At 35.4% G+C, this 18,730-nt stretch overlaps 1 protein-coding gene across 4 annotated transcripts in view; it reads left to right on the forward strand.

The window, feature by feature from the left end:
- MLLT3 (MLLT3 super elongation complex subunit) overlaps nucleotides 1-18,730 on the forward strand; it is a 273,307-nt gene that overhangs the window by 227,011 nt on the left and 27,566 nt on the right. Inside the window, exon 1 of one of the 4 annotated variants that reach the window (XM_081261895.1) lies at nucleotides 13,206-13,470. The exons of 2 other annotated variants lie outside the window; for them this stretch is intronic. The gene's annotated coding sequence lies outside the window, so the exon portion shown is untranslated. Of the gene's footprint in view, nucleotides 1-13,205; nucleotides 13,473-18,730 lie in introns of those variants that run through there. One more of the 4 variants, XM_081261894.1, reaches the window with a different exon arrangement.

Consider the following 18,730-nt stretch of genomic DNA (forward strand, 5'->3'; position numbering starts at 1 on the left):
GTGTGTGTGTGTGTGTGTGTGTGTGTGTGTGTATTAGTTTTAGCATCTTCTGCCTGACAGATTTCTACAAACCAAGTCCTCAGTGTTCCTCACTCATGATTTCAGGACCTTTTTCTTTGACTCTTAGGATAAGCCTTCCTCCAGCAATAACACCCCGTGTCTATTTCTCCTATGGTTCCACTTTGACTGTGATCATCTTACTGACAGCTCACTTCTTGCACGCAGCGTTTCCACTTGAGCTTATAGGTTCTGTCAGCTTTGGTGACATCTGCACCCCCTAAGTTTGCCTTAAGCACTTGAAATACAGGCTGGAGACAGGAATCAGCTTGTAAATGTGGTGTGTTGAGCTAGGAAAGTAGAGTGTCCGTATTTTGGTGAAGAACACATATCATGGGTTTTTTTTTTTTCATTTTGTACTCATTTTTAGTAAGACCTAAGTAAAACAAATTTTGAAGGGGTTTTTGCAATGTTGCATTTTGAAAAAAGATCATGTTTTCCATCATCTTAAATGTATATATTTATTTTTAATTGACATAATAATTATACATATTTATGGAGTATACTGTGACTTTTCAATACATAATTGTAAAACAGCTAAGTCAGAGTAACTGGCATATCCATCACCTTAAACATTTATCATTTCTTTATTTTTGCAAATGATCAAAATCCCTTTACTAGCCGTTTTGAAATATACAATTAATTGTGAGCAACCATAGTTACCCTTTTGTGCCATAAAACAATGGAAGTTATTCCTCCTTTGGAACAGAGGCCCCATACCCATTAACCATACTTTATTCATCCCTTCTTACCCCACACCCTTCTCAGGCTCTGGTATCCACCATTCTGTTTTCTACTTCTGTGCCATCAACTTTTTAGCTTCCACATACATGAGAATGTGCCAGATTTGTCATCCTGTGCCTGACTTATTTCACTTACTACAATGTCCTCCAGTTCCATCCATGTTGCTACAAAATAACAGGATTTAATTATTTTTAATGACTGAATAATATCACATTATGTATATTTACCATACTTCTTTATCCATTTTTCGTCAATATAAGACCATGTGTTTTTATAAATTAAATATCCCAGAGTTTCAAAACCTGGAACATGGTTTCAGGTTGGGCAAAATACTTATTAATTCAAGCTTAATTTCATAATTTCTGAAACGTGAATATCATCTAACAAAATTATTGATTAATCAAATAGGAAGCAAACAATACTTGGCATATAGTTGGTACTCTGTTAATGATAGTAGAATCTGAATATTTCTAAACCATTTCCTTTCATTTTTGGTTTTTGAATAAAGAAGGAATCCTGGCAATGCCCAGACACATGGACTTAAGGGGGACTATTGTGTAAAGAGCTTCCCAAATTGTAAAATGCTGTTAAAAAGATTTTTAAAAGATTGTTTTGATTTTAGACAAATTCATGGCCTGTGATAAGCATTTTCTTCTTTTAGGCAATAATTTTTGTTGTGCTTTGATGTGACCTTGCCATTATGAATGCTGTGTTTACATTTGTTAGTTAATTCTGCATGTATGCTTCACTTTGTCTTTTGGTTCAAGTGAATATTGACGTGAGGAGTCTGCTTTCTTAGAGAGCACATACCACAGGGTCCTGTATTCAGAAACTCTTGTAGATAGCTAGTTACTCGTGGTTTTCCTTCACCCTGTTTACCCGGTACTGGGCTGTCAGTACTTCTGTTGGCTCTTCAACAGCTTAAAGCCTATAAAAATGCAAACTTGGCTAACAGGTTTTAATCCATCTGAGGGCATGTAACCACCATGTACCACACAGGAAAGATTTATTTTGCTTTCATTGTATGTAGTTGTGAACTGTGTCAGTAAGTCAAAGGCAAAGCTTTTAATTGTTACAGAAAGAACACTTAAAAGGTGTTTAACCTAAATTTTTTTCCTGAATGCCCGATATCTTTCCAGGGGAGAAAGATGCCAAGCTTTTACTGATTAGTTCATTACAGAATAGAGAACACATAGCCAAGATGAAAAGGCAACATGATTTTGCATTAGATTCATAACTGCATGTTTTAAAGTAGCTTTAAAAGTTACCCCATTAGTACCTTTTAAAACTACCCATAAAATGCCACTTTACATCTGGCATCAGTTCTATTAATTTGACTATTATGAATATGTAGGAATATTTTTGAAAACTCCTGTGGTCTTGTAAAGCCTCCAGGCCCTTATTAGCTGAAAAATCTTGCCTTCTGCCAGGGCATAGAGCCAAGATAGATCCTTAAGTAGATAACATTTAGTGTTGAAATAATAATAATGAAAGAGAAGTCCACATGGAGCTTTCAAGTTGTTATCCATTTGAAATATCCAGTATGGAGTTGGAAGCTGAGGGAGAAGATTAAGCAGATGTCAGGTTTGTTTCGGCAGGATGCACCTTCCCTCCAAAGTGTTTTATGCCCAGCATCCTGGGAGATGCAGTGACTAATTCTTTTGATCCATCTGTTGCCTTGGGAGACACTATGGATTGGTTGCTCCAACTGTTAGCCTCACAGGTGGTGACCAGTGAACTTGGGAAGATTATGGCCTTTCTTTACTCTCGTGGGGTCTTTCACCTGCCCTTCTCTCACATGGGTCACCTTGAACTTAAGCCTTTCCCTGCAAACACTTCTCCTTCCTTCTGCCCTGGGGGGGGGGGGGGATCTGGGTACAACTTCTTTAATTTAAACAAGAAAGAAAAAAAAATAGTCTAGGCTTTTGTATCTACCAGTCTGTCATTGTTTTCTAGAGCCTCATTTCCCCAAACTCTTTCCCTAACACTTTATTCCTTGTTTCCCTATCTTTTTTTTTTTGAGGAAGAGTTTAAAGGTATACCTCCTGTGTTGGTTGCTAGTATATCTTAAGCTAATGTCTAACACTTGAGGGTAAAGACAACCCCAGCCAAGGTGGAAGGGAGTTACAACGAGTTCCATACTTTGGGTGGAACAATTATTTCCTCAAGATTGTGGGGTTGTACACCCAGACACAGAGCTGGCGTCTTTTTCTGGAACCCAAATTTGCCTGTTAAGAATATTGAGTTCAATAATCACCTTTCAGTACGTTTTCCCTCCTTTCTAGAACTAAGGCATTGTCGCAGCCTCAACCCGTCAGCTCTCTAACTCACAGCCAGTTGGGCTCCGTGTCTAGGTAGGAGGAACCATGGCTGCATTTCTTAAAACTGGTCCCCATCCTCTTGTTTAGCACAGCTGGTGTACACTATTTTGTGTACAGGTAAAGTAAAGTTTGTCTGCCTTTTTGCCCCTATAAGTTGCATATACCTGAAAGTTTGGTTCTGATTGTGAAGGAGGTGCCTGCTCTCCAAAGCTCACTTCCACCTTTTTCTTTGGTTCCTCTGTGTTTGATTTCTCTGTAGCCAGACCCTGTGTGGGAATTCAGTCAACTATTAGGGTTTATGAACTGCTTATGAGTCATCTTCCTCATCTGGAAAGAAGTAGGGATGGTGTCATTGAATGATTCGTTGGAATTGCTGTGAAGGATAATTAAAATGAATGTAAATGTTATTATTTCAATATAAAGCTCTTTAGGAATAATAACCATTATTAATCAGTGCTGAAATGCAGTCAAGAAAAGCACCAAAAAAAATCAAAAGCAATTGATTGTATTTGTTTAAAAATCAGTGATGTCAGTTATAACTCAAGTTAGGGTTATCACTTCTTATTGCTCTAATTTTCTGTGATCTTAAAGTATATTTGCCTATTCCTATTATATGATTGGTGCTTTAAAAAAAAGCATGGCTAATTATTTTATAGGGGCAATCCTAACTTGTTTCTTGTTCAACTATTATTACTTCTGCCAGGGAATTAAATGTAGTTATGTCAGGCATAGCTGCTGAAAGAGGAAGAAAGGTCTTGAATGTATTATAATCTTCAGTCATTGGCCTTTTCATAGCACATAACTTAAAACATTTAGGCCTGTGTATAATTACGTTACTGAATAATTTTGAAATTACAGGGAATTCTTCATAGCATGGCCCAGAATAGATAATGTAATGTCCTAGGAAAGACAGTGTTTCAGGTGAGTAATAAGACTACTGAGGCTTGGAAACACAGCAGTCAGCACCAGAGATAGCATGTGCACCACCTTCATGAGTAGCCTTCACACATCCTCAGATTGCAAAAACTGACCATTGGAAAGTCATATGGTGCTTCCAATAAAACTTTAGAATTGAACTTGAAACATGTAATTAAGGAACACTTGAGAAAGATCATATCTGTCACTAGGTCCTAACTGGCTATTACACCTGTCTAATTTCCTCATTTTTTGTAAAGTTGAGTAGAGAATGCAAGGAGCATTCAGTCTTTCATTGATACATTAGGATGAGGTAGAGGAAACATGCAGAGTGGGTATTCCTGAGGCAGGTGAGTAGCACTGGTTCTACAAACACATTTGAAGAGTCCCACATCAGCCCATAAGGAGATTTCCTGTAGAAGGTTACAGAGCTTTGCATTTTTTCCTTTTTGTTATTTTTACAGTGAATTTCATAAAGATATGAAAGTCATACTTACCAGTAACCCAAAGCTGGGAGGGGTAGTTTATTCCACTTAATCCCAGAATTATGATAAACATTCTTAACAAGTAGAAGTGCTAGCCTAAACCAAAGAACATGAAATTTAATGAAGATAAATATAAATCCCTTCATTTGAAATCAAGTAATTATTTTGTCTAATAAAAGGTTAGAGAGATTAGCCTTAGAGACAGTTTGTGTGGATGTAAAATCATCTTGGGGGTTTTAGTAGATTGTCAGCTGTATTGAGCTAATTTAAGACTGTATTAATAAAAAAATGCATATCAGTCAAGGAAAATTACAATTCTCCCACCAGAGTGCATCTGTGTCTTCAGTTTGGTGGTACAAGTTAAAGATGCCAACAAATAAAAACATCAGTCGTAGGGCAGCCTCTGGAGCTTGAAGGTGATGAGCAGCATGAGGCATGGTTTAATATAGGAAAGATTAGGAAAAGATACAGTAATTATCTTTATTTTTCAAATCTGTTCTTGCAAGTTTCTCAGTTTTCTATCAATAGTGGATTTGGCTTCTTGGCTCTCAGGGAGAGAGGACTCCAGTGAACAGGGGGGAAGACATTGGTCCTGTGAGGTTCCCTCTCCCCTACAGGGGGGCACCCATTCGAGACACCACGAATGTGCCCTCCTGAAACTGCCTGTCGATTTCCATAGGGTTTCATCTTTTTCTTTTGTTGCTTTCTGTCTTTGACCTTATATAGTACACAGGCGTTAGTGTACCTAAATATAAATAGGAAAGTGGGAGAAATATAAAAACACATATGTACTAAAACCTTAACTTTTACAAGCCTGCCTAATTTCAGCTTGTTTGTCGGACATTGTCACATACATGTCTTCCTTCTGCCAACTTCCTCTGTAGAGAACTACATTTAATCATGACAAAGAGTTACATATATTTTTGCCCTACCTTGTTTTAGCAAAAATAGGGTAGCGCTCAGTATAACCTATTAAATATCTTATTTGTCTTACTATTATAGGAAGAAAATTATTTTGACAACTGATTAATTTATACGTCTAACTTTATTTTTAACAAAGAAACTTTAGCCAGGTGTGGTGATACTCACCTGTAACACAGTTATGTAAGAGGCTAAGGCAAGAGAATTGCAAAGTTGAGTCCAGCCTGGGCAACTTAAACCCTCTTTCAAAACTAAAAATAAAAAGGGCAGGGATGTAGCACACTGGTAGATCTCTTGCCTAGGCATGTATGAGCTCTGGGTTTAATCCCCAGTGCTAGAGAAAGGGAGAGAGGCGGAGGGGGAGAGACTGAGGGGGAGGGAAGAGAGGGAAATTTATTGTTTTCTCTTTTTTTTAATATATATATTTTTTTAGTTGTCGATGGACCTTTAGTGGTTGAAAGCCCTAATTCTTTCCTCTTATCTAAGTATTTTGGAGCAATTATTGCTTTAGTGTTTGAAGAATTGTTAGTGCATATGAAATATTGATGCAAAAGGCAGATCAGCATCAAGCCATACTGTATACTGTATATATGTGTGTGTGTGTGTGTGTGTGTATATATATATATATATATATATATATATATATATATATATATATATATATATCCTCTGAGGTCAGGAGTCTAATCTGGATTGTCCAACAGTTGTCCAGTGTGCTGATACATTTCCAGACACATGGTAAGCATGCAAAAACAAGTCAGCATACAATTTTTATACATATAAAGCTTGCTGATTTTTTTATATAAGCAATTAGTTTATGATTATTTTGGTTTAGTACTTCTGTGTCCATCATATCTTTATATGATTACATCTCCATTTTCATGTACATTAGCACTACTTTTCTCTGCTAGTGGATGTTAATCTATATTACAAGGTTTTATGTTTTGCTTTCAAAGCCCTATCTATATTTACTACCTTGGGGAAAATTAATATCCTACTTTTAGTACTCTATTTAAACTTATCACCTTTTACCTCCAAATATCTCAACAGATTTTTCTAATTTATATCCTTCTTAATGTAACACTATCAAATCTACTACTATTTTCTTTGGCTAATGTTTCACATTTTATCTGTAAGTTCGTTGGAAAGATTGCTGCCAAACTCACCATTAAATGTTCCTGGTTGATTCTCATAACATTTCCATTTTAGGAACTGCTACAATGGTCTGATGGGCCAAAGTATTACACAGTGCCCCAAAGTATACATGACTTAATTACATTTTAATCTTTAAAAAGAAAGGAACTGAATCAAATTGCTTTACTAGATAAAGTAAGAAAGGAAAAAAACTATTGCATGGGCAACTGAAAATATATGTTCAGTGCAGTTTTTTTTAAGAGCTTTTATAGACATATAGTTTATCCACTTAAGTTTTCAATTTAATGATTTTAGTATATCATAGAGTTGTGCAACCATCAATCTGATCAATTTCATAAAAATTTCATTCACTCCCTCCTCATGTAAACTTCATACCCTTTAACTATTAACTCTCAATTTTCCCATTGCCTCTAATCTTAGGCAGCCACTAATCTACTTCCTGTCTCTAGATTTGCCTATTCTGGATAATTTGTATATCTGTGGTATCATATAAAATGTGGTCTTTTGTGCCTGGCTAATTTCAAGGTTATCCATGATGTAACATGAACAGAACTTCATTCCTTTTTTATGGCCAAGTAGTATTCTACTGTATGGATTTACCACATTTTGTTTATTAATGTTTAATGGACGTTTGGATTATCTTTACTTTTTTGGCTGCTGTGAATAATGCTGTTATGAACAGTTGAATGCCAGTTTTTGTGTGCAGTCAGTGGACTTTTACATGCATGTGTTATTGATGGAACAACTTCTGATCTGACAGGATCTTTCAGAGTTCTTGAATCTTTTTTTTTTTTTTTTTTTTGATAACTGAGCATCTTGAGAAAGTTTAGAGAATTTTAATAGCTGTTGAGGGAAGTGGATTATTTCTCACCCAAACAAACAACAACAACAACAAAAACAACCAAAGAGGTGTTGCCCACATCTTTATTGTTGGGGAATAACTCCTCCCTCAATTTGTTGGTATATAAATTATATGAGAAACTATCCTGAAGGATTCCATCTTTTGGAATCATTTTTCCTCCTCACCTTCCTATTTACTTTTTTTGTCTTTGACAATTACCATCCTGTTATTGTCTTTTAAGTGGAGAGATCCTTTGGGAAGGAAAACAGAAAGAAGAAAACAAAAAGATTGTACTATTCTTCCTCAACCTTTGAGTTTCCAGTTTAGCTGACTATACAGTTTTATTGTTTGATATCCTAAGTCTTAAGAAAAAAGAAATAAAATACAGACTTATAACTCATCCAGGACTTAATTTAATTTTTTGTTTGGGGGTTTATACAAAGAAAACACTTTGGTTAAAGATTCGAATGTGAGTAATTCCTCTAGGTGAGACTCAAAAGCATTGATTTTTGCAGATGTGAATTTGAACTTAAAGCACATGTTTATTTGATTAGGTATTATTTTGAATATGGTTGTGATGTTAGAACCCTTCCTATCTCTGCTACAAAAAATGAGCCAGTCCTGTATTTCTATTTTCAGAACTTGAACTGCCAGATATCTAAAACTTACCCACTTCAAACTTGAACTTTTGAAACAGTGAATCAAGCTTACTACCTGCATAGCCTTCCTATAGAGTTTGCAGTGACAGGAATTGAAGCTTACTCTTCAGGATAACATTATGTCTTTGGCAGGATCAGTTATGTTGTCCACAGTAACTGAGAAATTTGCATAAAGTCAGAACACTGCTCTTACATGGGATAAAATTAAAGGAGCAGAAAACTGTATAGCTAGGAATGAGTTCATTAAGTTTCTCTCCCCAATCCCCCCCCCATACCAAGTTTGTTGTGTTTGTAACCAAAAATAGACCAAGGGAAATAATATGGTACTAAATCAGAGAAATCTGTTCAACAGAGTTTTCCAGAGCCCTGCCCACTGTAAGCAAGATGTTACTGTACTAAGTACCCACAGAGCAGTGGTCAGCAAACTGCAGCCCACGGATAAATCTGTCTTGCCACTGGTTTTTATAAATAAAGTTTTATTGAACATGGACATGTTTATTTGTTTACAGTTTTTTCTATGGACACTTTGCTGCGGGTCAAAAGTGAATAATTCAGATAGAGACTATACCACCTATGAAGCCTACAATATTTATTGTTGGGCCTTTCATTGCAAAAGCTTCCAACCCCTACTGTACAGGGTACAGAGTAAGACACCCTTTCTGTTCTCATCCTTGTCCTTGTATTGGGAGTATAATTTATACTCAAGGCAAAATGTAGAATAGAATTCAGGAATTAAAAGAATGTGAAAAGCCATCTTAATACATTAAGATGGTGAGAAGCAGAATGTCTGCATAGGAGACAGTAACGACTATCAGGATAGCACAGAACTAGTGAGCCCTTCATTCATTATCCAGGTTCAGTGTGGAATAGTTTGAAAGTTTATTCAGAAAGTGGTGTGGCTTTCACCATAGGAGCAAAGTGGCCAGGACTTAAAACCTTAAAAGGCAGTTGACATTTCTTACTGGGAATTCTCTTGGGCTGGGAATATTCGGTGTGGTCAGATATTCACTTGGCTGTATCATTCAAGTACATCTTTAGAATAGAAACTTGGGGCATCTGTGGAATGGGGTCTGTCATCTCCTGTGATGTCTGTGGCAGCTGAAAGCTTCTATAAATAGACTTTGTCCACTCCTGCAAGGTTCATTACTCTAGCCATTGGGCCTCTAAACAAATCTTGATGACAGGAACCAGACCAACTCCTTGTTGGTCTTTCTTTAGCAAAGCTGTAGCCAAAGAGGAGAACACCACAACTCCGACACACAAGTGCACACACATTTTAGAGGGTAACTTGTCTGATTCTGGGTTTATTGATTTCTAAGGGAGTAGACTTGGGACTGCTGACCAGAGAGGTATTTGAATGATCCCACTCTTAGATATGCTGTGCCTTGAATACTTTTCTCCAAATATTATTTTGTCATTTCAGGCATAGAACAGACTTCTCCTAAATATAAATTGACTGATAACATACATCACTCTTAGATTCGCTGATTCTGATTGCAAACTCATTTCAGGTAACATTGTAGAACGTGTGTGTCTTTCACATGGTGCTTTCTGGGCCCTGTTGACCAAACGTGATGCATCTGTATTTGTTCTGTGTATGAACTACAGAAATGGCAGTACCACCTGGAAATAGGAATTCAATTTAAATCTTGGGGACTTCAGTGCTGTCCCACTGAAACTAGAGGGAGAAAAGGCCAATTCACTGAAGGAGAGAGGGGATCTGAATATCTGAAGAGGCAAAGATTCTAATTTGCTCCCAAATGCACCTAAAAGTATCCATGCCTGAGAGAGACCATTGAAATGGATCTTGTCATACCAAAAGTATCATTTCAAGTTGGTCTCAGAATTCTAACTTTATTAAATGGATGGCTTTGTCAGTTAGTGGTAATGATTATACAAGACTTCTGTAGATGACCATTTAGAAAGGAAACATTAGCCTTGAGTAGTGGCTATCAACTTAGAGTAGTTTTTAAAATGTACTGCTACATTTGGCACTTCCTGAAGTCATTTTTTAATTGTCTTTTTCTGGTTGTGTATGTGTAAGGGGATGAGCAAAAAATTCTTGGTTGAGATTTCAGTATTTTAGGAAAAATTATGAAAACTTTCTAAATCCTTTTGGATATAAACAGAGAATATTTCTTATCCTTTTGGGATGTTCTCAGTTGAACCGAGAAAATATTTTGTTTACATATTTAAAACATAATAATTATAAAAACATCTGAAAAGTACAGAATTATTTTATAAAGAAGATTTAAAAGCACAGTAGCCCCACCATTTATTTCTACCTATTTTTCACAATTGGAAATATGGAATAGGATGGTTTATCTAAGAGAATGGTCTTAGGGAAATCAATTAAAAGATAGTTGAATTTTTCTTGGACTTTCACCTTGCATCTGTTATATTTTCCTAGTCTCTTCTCTTTCAGATAGTACTTCTGTCACACACTGTTTAGGCTCAGTTTATCAGAAGGTGATAAATTGGTCCATAAATGCCTGAATAGAATTCCCAACACCAGGAATTTGGGGTGATATTTAAAAAGTTTTGCAGAGTTCTTTTATTATTTTCAGTGTGTTTGTGTTAATAGCTTAGAGACTTGCATAAAGTATCTTTATTTATGGTAGATTTCATTAATAAATAAAATATTTCATAACTTTGCAGTTTGAATTTAGAGGTAGCATTTTACTTTTTTAGGATAGTTTTAGTTTATTAAAAAGACAAGGGAGAAGAGAAGACCAGATAATTGAGACCATCTCACAATGGTATCCCTGAACTTCAAAAGCCTCAGAAGGGTGCAACTTGGGAGTGCTATATTTTCTGTGCTCTTGGTGAGTAAATTTGGTTTGGCAGAGAATTTTTAGGAGTAGATAAGACTCTGTAAGTAAAACTTTGCAGTTTTAGCCAAAGAAAACAGACTGTAGATTTGATGACTCTATTTGATTTATTAGTGCCATATGCAGAGCCTTTGATCTTCAGGATTCAGTCAACCAACGAATTGATATTTATCAGAATTCCATCACATGGGAAGAAATCTTAATTTGCCTGTAGTGTTGATACTAATATAATTATCCAACACCTGCATCCTATTGATGGTAATTGTGTTAGGTTATATTAAATTTTAATGATAGGTACAGACTGAACATTAAAAACAAGCTTTTAGATAGCATTAACATTGGAAGTGCTCCCATTTATTATGTATGTGATACCTGCTTTCTTTTTGTTTATAACAAAACCTCCTAGTAGGAGTTAAGGAACTGCTTGTGTGTAGTGATTGTGGTTTTTAAAGGAAGAAGAAAGGGTGCTGGGGTTGTAGCTCAGTGGTAGAGTGCTTGCCCAGCATGTATGAGGCACTGGGTTTGATCCTTAGCACCACATAAAAATAAAAATAAATAAAACAAAGGTATTGGGGGGAAAAGGAAGAAGAGAAATTGCTTGACATTAATAATCACATCAACAGATAGTATATAATAATATCCACTCACAGTCTTTGTCAGGGAATATAAAGGAGTTTCAGCTGTCTGAGGTTTTGTTCCACCTCTGAATTCCTTCATAATACATTTATAAAAGTAACTACGGGATAAATGTTTCTGCAGTCGAGCAATCAGCACCCATCAATTTTTGTCTTTTTATCATCAAGAGAAGTTAACATTCGACAGAACTGTATAAGTTTGTATAGTTGAAATGAACTATCAAGAATGATATCATGATATTAGTCTTTTCTTTAGGTGGATCTCTTTCTCAAGACTCTTGATGCTTTATTTTTGTGCAGGAGGAAAAGCTTCTCTACTCAAGCAATAGGATTTCCCTACTGAGTTTCACTTTCTTTTTTTCTGTAAACTCTCAGTAATTACTTTGACCAGGCAGTTCTTGCCTATAGATGACTTGTACTTAGATTCTAAGTATCTTTTTTTTTCATTCTCATTTTTGTTTATTCTGTTTGTATAGAGGTGTTTTCTAGAACTATGTCATATCTGTCAGACATTGATCTAGACATTTTATCAGCTCCCTGCGATAGGTGAAGTTTGAAAGCAAATAAAATGTGAATCAATCCAAAAGAAGATGCTTTATTTCTGCAAGTGTCAGATGTATTCAGGGAAGGCTATCATGGAGGAGAGGCTGGACAAGCCAAATTGGACTCATACCCAACTTCTTGAAGATAATAGTAACTATTATCTAGTCATCATGTATTCCAAGTTCTGTTCTAACTGCTTTGTATTATCTACCTACATTAACTATGTGAATTGGTACCACAATTAGAATTGAGTCCCCACTTCAGAGATGAAGGGAACAATGATGGAGAGATTATATTACTTGGCTCAGGTCACACAGATAGAAAGTGGTCTCATATTTCCAGACCCTGAGCCTGACTCACTACATTATTCCATTTTCTCTACCTTTATATTTGTCTAGAATCTTCAAAATATTTGACATTTAGATACAAATGTAAAATCCATGTCAAAAGTAAAATATGATTATTTTTAAATTGCTACATTTGCTTTCTGCTTCTTACTTGCTAACATAGCTGTGTGTGTGTGTGTGTGTGTGTGTGTGTGTGGGGGGGGGGGGAGAGAGAGAGGGAGAGGGAGAGGGAGAGGGAGAGGGAGAGGGAGAGGGAGAGAGAGAGAGAGAGAGAGAGAGAGACAGGTATAGTTGGTAGCCTTCTAGTACCATCTGTGTTTCTTTTATTTACTGGTAAGTGTCCCCAACGCTGCAGTTATGAGTAGGCACTTAAAGTTCATGTTCAATATCTTCACCTTTTTACTCTGTTACCACTTTTGTTTGTTTTTCCACACACACACCTCTGTGGTGACTTTTTCCTATTTGCACAATAGGAGGGCAGCTCTACAGTTAAAATACCCAGAAGACAAATAGATATTGGAAACTTTGCATGGTCGTTTCTTTGTTGTGTGCTTCCTAAAGTCCTACAGAATCAAGTTGATATCAGACTTACTTTAGAAAAATGTTCTGGAATACTAAGCCAGTGTGATTCAAGATCTGAGTATACTAGGAAACAGTTAAGGGTTTGACATCTGATCTCTAGCAGAATGTCTGCTTGCCTTGCATACAGTAGTATCAGATGGAAAAAGCTATTCCTAAAACAGTTCAGGGTGGATGTTTGCTTCTGATTAGCGTGTGTGTGTGTGTGTGTGTGTGTGTGTGTGTGTGTGTGTGTTGGATGAATGAGCAATTGCGAAGTCATGACCATGTGTTTGCTGTCATTTAAACTGCCAATCTAATCTAAATATACATGTGGGTGCCTAAGGAGACGTCTTTCTTTTCAAGAGGATCATTCTTACCGCTCTCAATTCCTTGCTGACACGTGAACTTTGGGGCACCTCTATATTCCTGAGAGCTACTCTGCTTTCTTTTAAAAAAGGTGAGAATGATTTCTTTGCTGTACTTGGTTTTTAAAGGCCAGCTATATGTAAAGTTTATTTACTGTTAACTTCATAGGAAAAATAGCTTCCAGGATGTTATACAAGGTAATGAAAAAGCAGGTGTGAGAAGAGTGATTGGACAAGAAAAAGCCACAGGGGGTTTTAATTTATGGAAAAAATCAGTAAAATCTTAATGATTTTAGATCACTATTTTTTATATAGCATATTCAATCTAATTAAGGAAAAAATAGAGAAAAGTTTATGAATAGGAGCTATGATTTTATAATACCTCCTAGTATAATATGGAACCCAGATGTACATTTCTCCCCAGAGGGATTTAAGGTAGGGAAAGATACGTTGCTCTTCTCACTTTAGAACATTTACACTTATTTTATCTACCAGTGAATTCTTATAATGCATAAAGAAGTATAAGTTTTTCCTACTCATGATTATATTATTAAACAGTTTCTTTTATTTTATCAGAGAAGTTAAGGATTAGAACTTGAAGTAACTAAATCTGAAATGTATCTTTTTATTGAGAGAATAATGATATTATTTTTCTATGTTTCATAATTATATAGCTTATCATATTTTGCAAAGTTATATATCCAAAATATTTTCCCCATTCACATATTTCAGATGTAAAAGCAAAATATTTTACTAAACATACCCCCCAAAAGTTCCAGAATAATCCATGTGATCTTATCACTAGATAAAAATCAGTTATTACTTAATTGCACTTCAGAATATTTCATTAAAATTTTCAATGATTTGTAACTGTAAATTCTAACATGTTTTATTTATTTTTTATTTGTTTAATAAGTCTGTTGGAATAGAATTTGGGTTGGCTTACTGGTTAATATATGTGGAAGATATAATCTAAAATAAGTAGTCACAAAACTTGGAGAATGTAGCATTCATTCGTTACCAGCCAATTTTATGCATGGGCAATTATGTCTTCCATTTTTAAAAAGATATATGACAGTTACGGAGTTTTATCTTTGGAATATCAGAAAGCATGAACATTCATTTACAGAAAGTAATTTTCCTGGGGTTTTATTCAAGGAGAATTTGTCATGATTCTCTATGAACTAAATTCTATCACATGATTATGTATAAATGGGTAAAGTAGTCACATGTAAATGCTAATCTCCATAAATTAAAATTGTTTTTCTGTTTTACCTAGATGTGGCGATATCTGAAGACTTAAAAAAATGTGGGTTTTTTTTTTTTTTTGGAGGGGGGAATTTCCTTTTGAAATGTTATTTTACACACTTTCAGAGAAAACAGAAGCTGCTCATGAATCACTTTTTAAAAAAATATTTGTATTAGTTATTGATGGACCTTTATTTATTTGTTTATATGTGGTTCTGAGAATCGAACCCAGTGCTCATACATGCTAGGCAAGTGCTCTGCCAATGAGCTACAACCCCAGCCTTCATGAGTCGCTTTCATTCCAGACTAGAGTAAATTACATTTTAGAGCAATAAGTGGAGCTTTAGTACTCCTTCAAAGCTGCTCTCTCCTCTCCTGTCCCTCCTTCTCCCTATTGCTCAGCTCATACACAGAAAGTTCTGCAGTTTGCTTAGTTTATCAGAAAATGCATGGCTGGGGATGTGGCTCAAGCGGTAGCGCGCTCGCCTGGCATGCGTGCGGCCCAGGTTCGATCCTCAGCACCACATACCAACAAAGATGTTGTGTCCGCCGAGAACTAAAAAAAATAATAATAATAAATATTAAAAAATCTCTCTCTCTCTCTCCCCTCTCTCACTCTCTCTTTAAGAAAAATGCGTGAAAGTAATTATGTTAATATTTCTAGTTTTCTTTCAGATTTTTAGTTTTATAAGAAAACACAACTTTTTTGACTAATTTGACTTTCAGGTTTTCAGTAGCCAGCTGAAAAAGGGGACATGATCTATTACTTATTTCACATTGTTCATAAGATAAAAACCAACCTTTCTCTTAGGAGATATTTAAGTCAAGTACAGTTAAGTGCAAAGTAGGATCTGTGTTTTCCACTTGCTTTTTAGACCTTGGTCTTTTATGTATAGTGGATAACAAAAGTAATGAGTAGCTTTTACTCTGTAGTAAGAAATTTTAATGCTATGTCATAAATTATGTGTTGGAGTTTTGAAATATCATACACATATTTGAAACATACCTACTGTGTGCGTGGGTATAGTAAGGTTTATAGAGTTGAGCTTTTCATGAATAATGATTCTATGAGTAGGAAACACTCTTGTTTTATGAAGATTAAAAACAAGTTGAGGCTCTTAATCATTTTTGAGATACTGAAATTGAATGTGTTTCTGAGCATCAATTCAGAAATGGTTCCAAACTATCCTCTCGGAATGCAGTAAATCATTTGTGCTGTTGGTCTAATTGAACAGCTTGGATCCTGGACCCTCATTAACTTGTCTGTAAGGAACAGAAAATTGAGGAGAGCGAGAAAGAGACCGAGGAGAAGACCTTTAGCCAGTGTTGTCCTGGTGCTGTTCTGAGCTGCCATTGTTGAAGGACATCCTTTGAGCTAATTTCAGACCAATAAAAAAAAAAATCTATTTATTGATTAGTAACCAGTGGATAAGAGGAGAAAGCCCAAGTGAATAAAGACCATAAATACTGAAGCCTGTGGGATAACAGCCTGTAAAACTGTCAAAGAGCATTGCTTAAGTGACAAAAGATAGCCCGAAGTAACAAGAAGTGTTAGCTCACAAGGCAGTCCTCCATATTCATGGAGAGAAGACATAATTTAGTTTTCTTCAAAAACAGAGATTCTTCTTGAATTCAGTACCTGCCCCACTTCATTTATTTATTTGTTTTACATGGTGTCTATTTGTTTAAAATTTGTGGTTGACTGCATTTGCTAGGAGGAATCATGATGGTTGTTTAAAGATAGCCTTGTTTCCAAAAGTAGAACCATGATTACTGAAACTTCTGTTTAGATCCATCAAGATCTACTTACTTGCTAAGAATTCGAAGCCTGACTGGAGTGAGTGGGTGAGGGTGTGTGTGTGTGCATGTGTGTGTGTGTTTTAAAGGCAGATGGCTAGGAATCAGATGCTAACAAGTGTTTTTCTCTTGTTTTTAAATTAAAGTCTGAAGTTAGTAATTCTTAAATATTTCTCCCTAAAGGGAAAACACTGGGTAAATAAAAACATAAGAATGTAAGTCCATATCATCAACTGTTTTTGTTCTTCTTGCACAATATTGAGATTCAAATGATTACAGTCTTACCAGCCAGTATTTAAATTTGTTTTTAGGGTTGAGGAAAATTCAAGATGATGAATCCCAAGTCTTTATTCTAAACTCCTATTGTTCTGACTGTGATGATGATTGTGTGGTATTTGAGTGACAGTGTTAGTGATTTTTGAATCTTGTGTTTTACTGTATAACCTTCAAATCCCACATATGTGTTTTAGTGATGTGATTTCACTGTATTTAAAGTATTGTGTTTCTTCAAGTTAGAGAATGTTATCAACTTGGGATATTTGCTTTTTATCGTCCGGGCTGTGAGAACTAGAGGTGTCATTCATTGGAAGGGAGCAGATGTTAAAGGTTCTTGCCCCTTCCTCCCTAATCCCAAACACCCTTGAAGAAGAGAAATGTTCTATTACCCAAATAGGCATCTTTCTGATGGTGAGAAAAGGCGGTAAAAGGCAGTAAATCTGCCTTCTCATTATGAAGTGCAACAATAGATTGATTTATGAAGAAAAGCAACTGTTGAGCTTATGTAAGATGTGTGCATGGAAATGCAGTTTCCTTCAGAGCCTGGTAAGCAGGAGCATTCTGCCTATTCTTGATAAGAATCTAATATTACTAACAGGGAATATGTGATTCTGAACACCACATTTTAAAAGACTACATTGAGAACAAAACAAAACATCCCACCTCCTAATGTTTTCACATGAGAAAAGTCTCTTAAATGTGTCATGTTTGTGCTATTTTAGTTAATTTTCATTGAGATAGAGTGGAATTCTTAAAAAGAGTTCCATCTTTATAAACTGTTTGTTAGGATATGCCATTTTAAGCAGAAATGAATTTAAGTGTAGCATATTTAGATACTAGGGCATTTATAAAAAAATTTCACTAAAACTGCATAATTTCCAGTAAACACTACAAGAGTCTCAAATAAAGCCAACAATGAGTTTCTCGGGGGGATTTTATAAAATATTTGTGTTAAGTTTTTGTTTTAAGAAAATCTGTATAATTTGATGTTACCTCTTAATAAGGAACTCTTGTTGCAGTATTTCTATTTAACTTAAAAAATTGGGATGTAATTCAGTGGTGGAGTGCTTACCATGCAGTATAGGGCCCCGGGTTTCAATCCCCAGCACCAAAAAAATAAATAAATAAATAAACAAATAAAACAAAATCCCTAAATGTTTCATCTCTAAGTTGATTTTGAACATTAAATATAATAGGATGCAAAAGTCTAGATGTCTCGTAGTAAATTGCAGTGGCACTGTCCTGTATATTTAGCACATATCACTCCAGAATTTGAAATTTATATGATACAATTGAGATTCAAACTGGTAAATTACACAATTATCACTAAGGATGGTATTAAAAACTCATTTCTCTCAGTAAATATGTATCTGTAATGTATGTATGTTTCCCAACCAAAGTAGTTTTCACTGTATTAATGTATAAGAAAGTACGTATAAAATATCGAACATTTAAAAGAGAAAGAAGAAAATATAAATGGAAGCTCAATTATTTGCTTTTACCTTGCCCTTATGGATTTTATACTTATCTACATGTGCACATGTGTTCATGCACACACCCTAGGAGCTTTGGAGTCTTCTGATCTAGCTAAAAGAAAGGGCTCTAGTGTATTACCTGGAATATGTACTGTTATTCTAGTTAAGAAAATGCAAGGCTTACAAAGAAACAATGCTTGCAACTAGCCTTTGTTGTTTTACATTACAGTGAGAAGATGTTGCATTTTTGACATGTCAATGATAGAGAGTTTTAAAATAATTATTTCATTCCCAGCAGATTTTTATTATTTTGGAACTCAAAGCACTGTGGAAGTAAGATCTTAGCCAATAAAACGAACTTTTAATGCCACTGCCATGATAATAAATCCAAGCTTCACATTTAATAGGGGAAAATCTGTAAGATAGTTCAAAGATTAAAATTAATAGATCTTCTTGACATTTGTATAAGTGTATAAAGAGTCTACTGGTGCCAATCAAATGCTCTAAGAACACTTTAAAGCAATCCTTTTTAAAAAATGGTTTAAAGTTAATAA

This window comes from Spermophilus citellus, assembly GCF_964194105.1.
Source record: "Spermophilus citellus genome assembly, chromosome: 2".
Classification (NCBI taxonomy): domain Eukaryota; kingdom Metazoa; phylum Chordata; class Mammalia; order Rodentia; family Sciuridae; genus Spermophilus; species Spermophilus citellus.